We start from the raw sequence: 10596 nt of genomic DNA on the forward strand, positions 1-10596 counted from the left end.
GGTATGACTCTCCCAGTAGGAGACCCTGAAAGAACAAAGAAAATCAAAGAGAAGACTTACTCAAATAAATAATAAGGCATTTCCTAGATCTGAAGAAGGGCATGCAATTTTAGATTGAAAAGGGAGTTTAAAAAAGTCCAGGTCTAGATTCAGGATGATAAAGTTTTCAAACTCTAAGGAGAAACAAAATAATTCTGAAAAACTTGGGGAAAAAAAGTCACCCAGGAAGAAAAGATAGCCCACAACATAGGATGCCAGAATTTAGTGTTGGAAAGTCCTTCAGAGGTCCATCAGAAAATAATTTTAAGCTTAAAATCATTTATTTATAAAAATATCAATCAAATATGAAGTCATAGCAAAGAACCTCAAGGATTCAGAATGTGTAACTCATGTACATATTTTCTGAGGACATAACAGAATAAATTCCAGAAATGCAAGGTGGAAAGCAGTAGGTGGTAGGAAGCAGTGGCTCGGATTCAGCAGTGGAGTAAATGGAAATCATCAGCTTGTTAGGGGATTATAGTGTATAGCTGATCAACTATGATCAAAAGATTGGGAAAAAAAGAGATTTAGGGCAATAAATACATTAAAGGATTTGATAATGTCAAGAATTTGATAATATCGTATTTTGTTTTTATCAGCCAGAAAAAAAATGAAAGGTCTTTGGAGACAAGGGAGGAGGGAAAATTTGCAGTCAAGTCATGATCCAAGTGAGAAGAAAATAAAACTGATAAGTTGTAGAAAATAAGATCCACTTGACTTTTTAGCCAACAGCAATTTCCTTCAAATAGTGTAGCTTTCCTGAACCTAGGCCCTTAGAAAAGATCATACAATGCTAGCAAACATTTTGACACTTAACAATAAATCAGTAAATTTATAAAGCTATGTTAATGTAACCTGTTTATTAGTTTTAAACTTTCAAGTCAATTTTTACTCAAAATATGTGGCACATATTTTTGTTTACAAAAAATGCATATGTTGTCAGCCTTAACACTGTAAAAAATAAATGTAAAATTGATAGAAACTGGGAATTGTATTGTAGCTCTCAAAGAAAGTAATAAAAATACTAATAGCCAGAAATGATTTTGCCTAAGCTAGGTAGCAAAATAACATTTTAAGCATATTCTTTAATTTTACTAGGTTGACCTATAAAGGAATGAAAACAAACTTAAAAAGCAGAGAAGGGAAAGAGATACAAGGTTAAATAACAGAATCAGAAGTATATACAAGTATCCATCTTTGAGGGGCTACACTGGTGTTTCTCATTCTAAAGACATTACCTCTTTACTTTGATTGTTTGAATTGAGAGTTGAATGTATTACTCTGTTTCAAAGTTAGCATCTATGTTAAGAAAAGGACTTCATGGTGTGGACAATCTGGAGCATATATAGTTTGGATTTCCCAGTTGACTGTGGACAGTGGGCTTAATATTAATATTACTGTTTTTATTATAAAAAGGGTCACAGAAGTTACCTGTCCTTTAAAGGAGACATTTGGCCTAGTCATAAAAAAAGACTTCTATGAGTTTTGAACAGATTATTTGAGGACAGCCAATAGTTGGTTTGATTATTTCATGTTTTATTTGTTCAGCCCTTTGGGTGTCTTTGGACACCATCTGTAGGAACATGAATAAATAAAAGTTTCTATCACTGTTTCTATGTCAGTGGCCAATAACAGACTTATAACAAGACTTGAAATGGTCATGATTCTCAGGTCAGCATTGCAAAATGTTTAAAAACAGAAGCTCGTTCACTTCCAGCTTTAGATCATGCCAGTAATCCACTGCCCTAAAAGCTGCCTGGTGGTTTTGAAGAAAGCAATATTTTTAGTAAGACAATTATTCACCTGTAGGTAGGAGATTTTATTCCGTGTATTTGAAAGGCTACCAAGGTTTGACATTTTATATTTGTCTAGCAATTGAGAAGATATTATTTTTGTTAGAACTTGTAGGATGAGAAAAAGCTATAAAAATTCAATCGCACATGAAATTGTTTGAAAGTGCCTTTCAGTTGGCTGAATAAATAGATTATTGATTTCACCCTTTTATAAAATGAAAGGTTAATAAGCAAAAATCACATAGCGTTCATTTCTAGAAGAAATATATATATTTAGTTTGAGATATATATCATATATATGACCATATGTGTGTGTGTGTGTGTGTGTGTGTGTGTGTGTGTATCTCATGTATAGAAATAGTTTGACACCCTTCCCTTGAAAGAAAAGTTAACATTTACAAAACAAAATTTTTAACCATTATAATGTTATGATAGGGGATGAATTATGCCCCATCTTTAGCTTCACACTCTTGCCAATTGCTGTGTTGCATTTTAGGTGATACTACTTGATGTGGTGGGCCAATTAAATATAGGCTAATGGAGGAAAATTTTCTATATCAACTGTTGTGGCCTGGATGAGAAAGGGATGAAACAAGTTTGTTTGTTTTTTTTTCCCTTGCTTTGTTACTGAAGATAGAAAGAAGCACATATTGGCAGATGGAAGTATATTATTATTACAGATCTTATGACAGTATGAAAAGTTTTTGAAGAACCTACCAGTTTATGGTACAAAGTTCCACCCACCTGATACTTTGTCATTAGCAAATGATGGGAACAAAAATTAGGCCAAAAGATTCTAAACAAAATCTGTTGGAATTGCTTTGTATTTCTTTTCTCAGTATAATATATCATTACTGAAACTGCATTTAAGAATATCAATAGTATATATTTACATAGCCTCTATCGACAAGGTTGTCCCTGTTTTACATGTGAAGATGAACTTTGGTAAATCAATTTTATTTCTAAATGTCCAGAAACTTTAATAAGTCTTGTTTTTTTTTTTTTCCATTTTCCTCATTACTTCTAATGAGTTTTGTTTGTCTTTATAGAAACAAGAGTTTCTTGTGGAAGAAAATGTACTTTATATCTTACCTTTCCCTTTTTTTTTTTTTTTTTGCAAGGCGACGATATTCCTAAACAAAGATGTGAAAGTAAAGGGGCAGAATATTAAGTCTTAGACAAAGACTAGGCTGCACAAAAAATTAGCATTATTTTTTGAAAAATTCATTTTGATTTATTAATTTAAAAAATGAATTTCACAGGCCGTATTTGCTTTGACTTTTGTACCAAAAAGAAATACAGTAAACCAAAGCAACCTGTTGGTATTCACCATGACTTGGATTTAAATAATATGAGCAAATAGAATTTAATACAAAATATCTTCTCAACTAGAAAACCTCTCCACAAGGGTAGGAAAGAATTCTAGTATTGAATAAGCCTTAAGCCCGAATGTGATGAGTATCACAGGTGATCCACTAGAAGACTGTGAAGACAGAAGACATCTCAGGCTTTTATCAAGGAAAATGAAGCAGACACAACCTGTTACATGCATGGTCCCAAGATAAACAGTAACTAGCAATCAAGTACGAGAACTTGACAGCACCATTTGTCACACATCGTTCACCCGAAATTCACCAGGTAATTGAGGTGACCATCTGTGTTTGCTAATTGGCTTTATGCAAAAGAAAAATAAACTTGTCATATCTTTATGACAGGAGGCAGTTTTGAGCAAGGCATTGACTGAAGACAGGCTTTCCCCCTTCCCAACACCCCAACCCTGAAACTGTGAAAGAATAGCACTATCTGATACCTGCATTTGGAAGAGATGGTTGCTAGGTCCTTGATAAAGACATTTTGGTCTTAAATGTTAACTTGAAAAAAGATTTACCTACATTTCAAAGAGACGAGGAACTTAAGATGAAAACCACAATTAAAACTAAATACTCTTAAGAAAAGGGGAGAAGGGAAATTTCCCTATTTTCAACAGGGAGCCTTAATCCTCTTATTTTTAAAAGTTCTTATCTGCCCTTCCAGCTAAAGGGGAGGGGATAAAAATGATTTTATGAGCTAGAATTCCCTTGTGAATCAACTGTGGAATTTCAGAAAGAAAGTTACTGATACTGATACGTGAGATTTGGAGCTGAAGGATACGCTTACTCCCAGAAGTCTAAGTTTTGGTGTGTCTAAACTAATTCAGATAATCAACTGTTGAGTAAATATACCTGAGATAATACTGCAGAGTTTTACCAAATAGGCCTTTGACTGGTACTTGACTGAAGTTGTCTGTGCTTTTATAGCAATGGGAGAACTTTGGAAGGTCAACTTTGACTGTTTTAGACCATGGGAGCATCCAGATTTAGCAGTCAGAATTTAAGACACCTAGTTTAATTTGAATTTCTGATACATTGAGATTTAGTTAGATGTTGTGGGTTTTGATTGGCAAGTGCACTGTGGGAGGCAGTAGTTGGAGTCCTGAGACCCTCAGTTTACGGAACTGGCTAACAATTTGATGGAGGGCCGTAAGGGAGATAGACCCATTCCTTTCATGTATTCAATAGATAATTGCCTAGAAAACATTTCCGCTTATGAAGAGACTCTGTGCCTCCCTGAGAACAGTCAGGCCATCAGTGTGTGTTTGATGTTGGTGATGAATCAGTCTGCACTAAGCTCTCCAAGTGGTGTCTCACTAAAGTCACACATTCCAGAAGTGCAGAGTGACATGAACCCATTCACAGGTGGCAGAGATGATTTTCAGAGGGTGAAGTAACCATGACAAGTAGAGCTGGGGTTTAGATCCCAGCTTGTCCAGAGTGAAGGCTCCTAGCAGCACCCAGTACGGCCTACAGGATGGTGCGGCTCCTCCCTCCGGCTGCTGCTTTATCTCGATTCCTTGTGAGCTTTCCCGCTCCACACATATCAATTAGAATGCAATATTCAGTGATTTCTAAAGGTGTTTCATTTCTGCAGCCTGTGATTTTGTCCACAAATCGGATAGTTATGCCTGTGCAGTATGGGAAACAGAAATATGCGTAATATAGCCTCATTCTAGATTTCAAGGTCAAACAGGGCACACTGTTTCTTTCCTATCCCTGTATTTCTTGTCAGTGTGCATGAAAGTGTTCTGCTCAGACCCTCAGTGGACACTCGAGGAGAGGTCAGGACCAGTTTTCTCTGGCAGTAAGTCATTCAGAAGGTTGTTGGAAGAAAGGGCCTGTTCTCAAGTTCCCTCTGTGTTTCTGCTGACAGGAGAATTGCTGGAAGGCTTGAGGGCTGCTAACTGTGCTGGAATCCTAGAGGTGAAGTGTGCAGGCTGGGAGCCATGTGGGGTTGTAGCAGGAAGTGAAGGCTGGGCTGCAGGGAAGCAGAATATGCATGAGAGTCTCTCTGGGCTTCTTCAGAGTCACCCCATTCTTTCAAATTCTGGAACAACCATCCTCCTCCACCTCATCAATCTTTGCTCTGTATGCACTGCTCCCCTGGCTCCTGTTACCCTCTCTGCACTAAGAATTAGGCACACGCCAGCTCCCTCTCCTTCTGACCTCTCTCTCTCTCTCCCTCCCTCCTTCTCTCTGTTTCTCTGTTTGTCTTTCATTCAGGCTTCATTTTACTTAAATAAGAAGTAAATGCAGGTGAATGCCAACATCCCACAGTAACTTACTTTAGAACAAATGTCTTGTAGGAATGCCCAGAAGCACAGTTTCTGGGCACCTGCCCTTCCTGGTACATGAATTAAGAATCAGTAAGACAGAAGGAGGCACACAAGAACAGACCAGGAATTAAACCTGCCTTGACACCTTGATGTTGGGATTCTGGGCACGATGCCCCCAAATTTGGCACTTTGGCGTATGGACTATTTAAAGCTGAGCTGAAGGAGTTTGAGGAAATGGGAGAAGCAGAAAAGTTACTTCTTTGAAATTGGTCATAGTAACCTCGTGTGAGAGGTGCTCTCCCTACAGCTAGAGGAAAGGAGCATCATTGTCTCTGCTGATAAAAGGACATGAAGAAGAGTGCTAACAAACAGGCCTTCCTGTGTCTCCCCTTCCCCCCCATGTGTTTACAACACCTTCATATGCCTCTGTGACTAGGCACTCTTCATTGGACCACACATGAAACCCTCAGGTATGTTTTGGGGAGTTTTTGTTTCCTTAAGAAGGCTCCTGTGTCTACATTAAGACTTAGATGTAATAAATTGTGTGCTTTGCTGCTATTAATCTGTCTTTATCAGTTTACTCTTCAGATCAAGCCAGGAACCCAGAGAGGGTCAAGGAAAACGTTTCTCTCACTGTAGTGACATGACCATCAAAAGACATAGTGGCATTTATAGTTGTCATAAAGGTGATTATCCTAGTCTAGACTCTGGCAAGTGTATATCCAAGATGATGTATTTCCGATCAGCCTTGCGTTGGCAGTAGGTTGGCTGGGTTTAATAAGACATAAATGTCTAAGATTGAGAAGATTGGAATTTTCAGAGATTGCAAAGACTAAGGCAATATAAATTACAATGCAGTTATTCACTCATCTAGCTGGGAGCGAAAGGAAATGTCATAGTAGTTTAATATTAGGAAAATAATACCATTTTCTATAATAACATTATCCAGAATACAATATTATTTTCCCAAACAGGTAAACCATAAATAAAGACTTCAAGTTTGTGAAAAGAAGTAATTAATTCTGTGGAATTAGAAGAAGGGAATATGCCTCTGCCTGTGTTCTTTGAATCTGTAAATGAATCCTGTAAATAATAAAGGGAAGTAAAATATGAATGAAATTAATATGATATGATAGAAATGATTGGCACTAAAGACAAAAATAGACTTGGGCAGAAGATGTGGGTGGCTGAGGGAGTTTTTGCACTGTTATTGTTACATTGGAAAGCAGGTAAAGAATGGGGAAGTGTGAAGAATGGGGTCTCAGGGTCACTGTGCAGAAGAGTGATAAGATGAGGAATTGTCAGACATGGAAGAGCAATGGGAGAAGTGAGCAAAGGTTGATCCCATGGAGTAGGTCTCAAAACACTGCAAAACTCCGAATAGATTAAAATGATCTTGGGAGATTTTATAGTAGACTGTTGCCCGCTCTAACTTCCAGAATATGCTGGGGGCTCTGTATAGAAGGCTCAAGATATACAAAAAAGAAAAGTTTTTTTAGAGAACTCAGAATACACATAACCTGCATTTGCTAAACATTAGTCAGTGGATCTTCTAGCTCAGAGTAACATGGAGCATTTTTTAAATAAACATAGGCTTCAGGACTGTATAAATGATCTCTTACTGGGTAATGAGATATTCCTAACTCTAGTGGCTTAAAACAATACATGTTTGTATCTCACTGTATTTGTGTATCAAGCATCTAGGTGACGTTGGGCCTGTTCTCTGGCTTAGGATCTCTCACATGCTCCAGTTATATGATAAATACATTGAGAAACTAAGCACAGCTCTAGATAGTTTCACATTTATTAAGAAAGGACCAAACTCAGATTAATTTTTACCTTATAAAAAAGGTAAAAAAGATTAAGTAAAATAGAGTGGGCAGAATGAAATATAGAAAAACCAAAGATTCTGGTGAAGTAAACCTGCCATATCATCCTGATTGGATGAATATAGATTTAAAATCCACTATGCATATATATATATTTATATATATATTTATATGTATATATGTATTTTCTCTTTATCATCTAGCTATTGACTTTATATCCATTAGCAATGGATATAAAAGCTAAACTGTCTTTTACACTACAAAAATGGATTTTAAAGTATGCTGAACAAGGTGATATATGATTTAGGTGACATTTCCCTTTTGAATTTCCAACTTTATATTCTTATCTTCTAATATCTGCATTTTAAAAAGATTTATTCATTTGAGAGAGAGAGAGAGAGAGAGAAAATGGGTGGGGGGAGTGGTAGGGGGGAGAGGGAGAGAGAGTCTGAAGCAGACTCTGCACTGAGCCCAGGGCTCCATCCCAGGACCCAGGAGATCATGACCTGAGCTGAAATCATGAGTCAGATGCTTAACCAACTGAGCCCCCACCCCCGCAGGTGCCCCAAGGCTGTGAGATTTTAGGTAACATCTGGTCTTCTGGTACTCCTGCTAAAGTACTAACAACAACCCTTACTTCACAGTATTAATGACTGTATTCAATAAAATATTACCTGGTACATACAGTACATTCAATAAGTAATAATATGATGGTTACTAACATTACCACTAACACTATACTGATAGATTACTTACAGTTATGGCTTCTGTTTATTTGCCAGCTGTCACCTTGTTTAGGTGAATTGACTTTTGGTGGTTCATGAGTAGGTATGAGGGCCACTTCACATGGTGGTCTGTTCAGATAAAGATGGAGGCTGCATGGAGTCTCCAGGACGCGCCAGCTAGAAGTTTTGGGAGATTGAGTTCACAGTGACCCACTTCTGCAGCATCCATCCTGGGCGTGTTCCCAGACCACCCTCTTCCAGTGCCTTGGGTGTGCTGCAGGGTAGTCACAACCAGCTTCTGAACTGCTTGTGCCAGAAGCATGCCTACGTGCTGGTGGCCAGGCCCTAGACACATGACCTGCATCCATGGGTAAAGCCTAGAAACACCTCTGCAGGTAAGTAGCGTGGGAAAAATGAATCCGTTTATTTTTCTACACAAAGCAAGTTAATAAATACAGAATGTTCTTTGCTGTCAACCCCATGACAGAAACCCATTTTTTAAGCTCCCAGGACTGCATAAAGGATGCCCTCAGGTTTCTGGTTTTTAGTGTCTTCTAGGTTGGTGTGGTAACTAGTGTGTTGTCCAACCTACAAAAACATGTCTTTGTATATTTAACAGCATATTTTTCACTTCATCTAATTATTTTGCATATATATTTATCTCCTGTTATCTCAAAAGAGAAATACTAATATATTTCAGGATTGTAGAAAGTAGTCCCAACCTATAGATAATTGATACATTCATGTCCTAGAGATGTTACTGCTACCAGAAATTCCCCTTATGTTAGTACCAGTCATCTTGGTGGACAGTATAAAATGCTAGCAGTAATGGCAGGGAGAAGTAAGGTGTTTCATCAATTTTTTTGGATGATGTTAGTCTGCCATTTTGAGGGAAAGTAGCTGGACATAATGCTTTTAGAACTTTACTACCACAAAAGTTAAACAGGGGCACCTGAGTGGCTCAGTCATTTGAGCATCCGTCTCTTGATTTTTCTCAGGTCATGATCTCAGTGTCATGAGATGGAGCCCTGCATCAAGGTCTGTGCTCAGTGCAGAGTCTGTTTGATATTCTCTCTCTCCCTCTGCCTCTCCCCCTGTGCACGCACTCTTTCTCTCTCTCTCTCTCTTTCTTAAGTAAATAAATAAAATAAATCTTTAAAGAAAAGAGTTAAATTATAATCATCAGTAACAAAGACATAATTTATTTAACAGCCTAAGGAAAAACAGTCTGATACAATGTCAGATTATCAGAGAAGGGCATGCATTATTTCCTTGGCAATAGGTTCATGTGGGAAGATACTGAAATAAAACATTGAAAAAAAATGAGGAGAAGTCACATTATAGAGATTATGTTCTCTATACATTTACCTACAAATAAGACAACATTTGCAATTTTAATTGCATATAACCTTTCATGAGCTAAGATTTTTGTATCCAGTTTAACATTGAGGAATTTTTCTTCTAAATTAGTCACTAGCTATTCAGAAAATGTATCTGTGATGCTTTATGAAATAGGGTTTCAGTAATTCATTTGGAGAATTATTTTCAGGTAATATATTCTCTGTGAGACACACCATCTTATTTTAGGCACTGGGAACATAGAAACTGGGAGGATTAACATGGAGATTGCTCTCATGAAGCTGAGACTATAGGACTGAAATCAGTTTGACAGGTATTTGCAAAACCATGTGTCATGACAGGGACACCAGGTTTCTTACTTAAATGCCTGGCAGACACTCTCAATCTTATCTAACAAGGGTCAGGTCTTCTCCCTGAAAAACACTCAGGAGTGAACAGTAGTCAGCCAGGTGAAGAAGAAGGGGAGGGAGGAAAGAAAGTCATAAGCCAGAGCCTCCACACTAGACTGACTGAGAGGTTTGCAAAGAATTGGAGATTTTGGAAAGAATATTTCTCATGAAAAGTCTATGAAGAGAAAATTATATATTAAGTGCAGCAAATGTTGATGAATTTGTTGCTGGATTTCCTAGTTCACAGTGTTGGTTCAAAAGAAAACTGCAGAATTTATTGTTGAGTAAATGGATATAAGGTTATGGTTCTCTGTACCTGCCCCATATTTTGTTCAGTTCAATAGCTCTGCAAGAATTGACTCGGCATTTAGCATGGGCTGTGCATGGTGCCTAGTGTCTGAGATTCTGAGATGGACAGACATGGTTCTTGTGCTCAAGGAACTCACCAGTCTATGGGGGAGAAAGGCTGTCACAGGACCAACGATGTGGGCTGCCTTCAGATTGTGAGCTGAATTCTAAGCATGTTGGGCAGTTGGAACAACAATGTGGGGCACTTTTTTTTTTTTTTAAGATTTATTATTTATTTGAGAAAGAAAGAAAAGGAGGGACAGAGGGGGAGGGAGAGAGAGATATTCCTAAGCAGACCCCCTGCTGAATGTGGAGTCAGATGCAGAACCCAATCCTGTGACCCTGAGACCATGACCTGAGCCAAAATCAAGAGTGGGGCACTTAACCAACTGAGTCACCCAGGTGCCCCACATAGGGCACTTTTTTTAACCTCAGAGGACAGAGTACTTCCCAGGAAAGCTG

This window comes from Enhydra lutris, unplaced genomic scaffold, assembly GCF_002288905.1.
Source record: "Enhydra lutris kenyoni isolate GAN:26980312 unplaced genomic scaffold, ASM228890v2 scaffoldscaffold12, whole genome shotgun sequence".
Classification (NCBI taxonomy): Eukaryota; Metazoa; Chordata; class Mammalia; order Carnivora; family Mustelidae; genus Enhydra; species Enhydra lutris.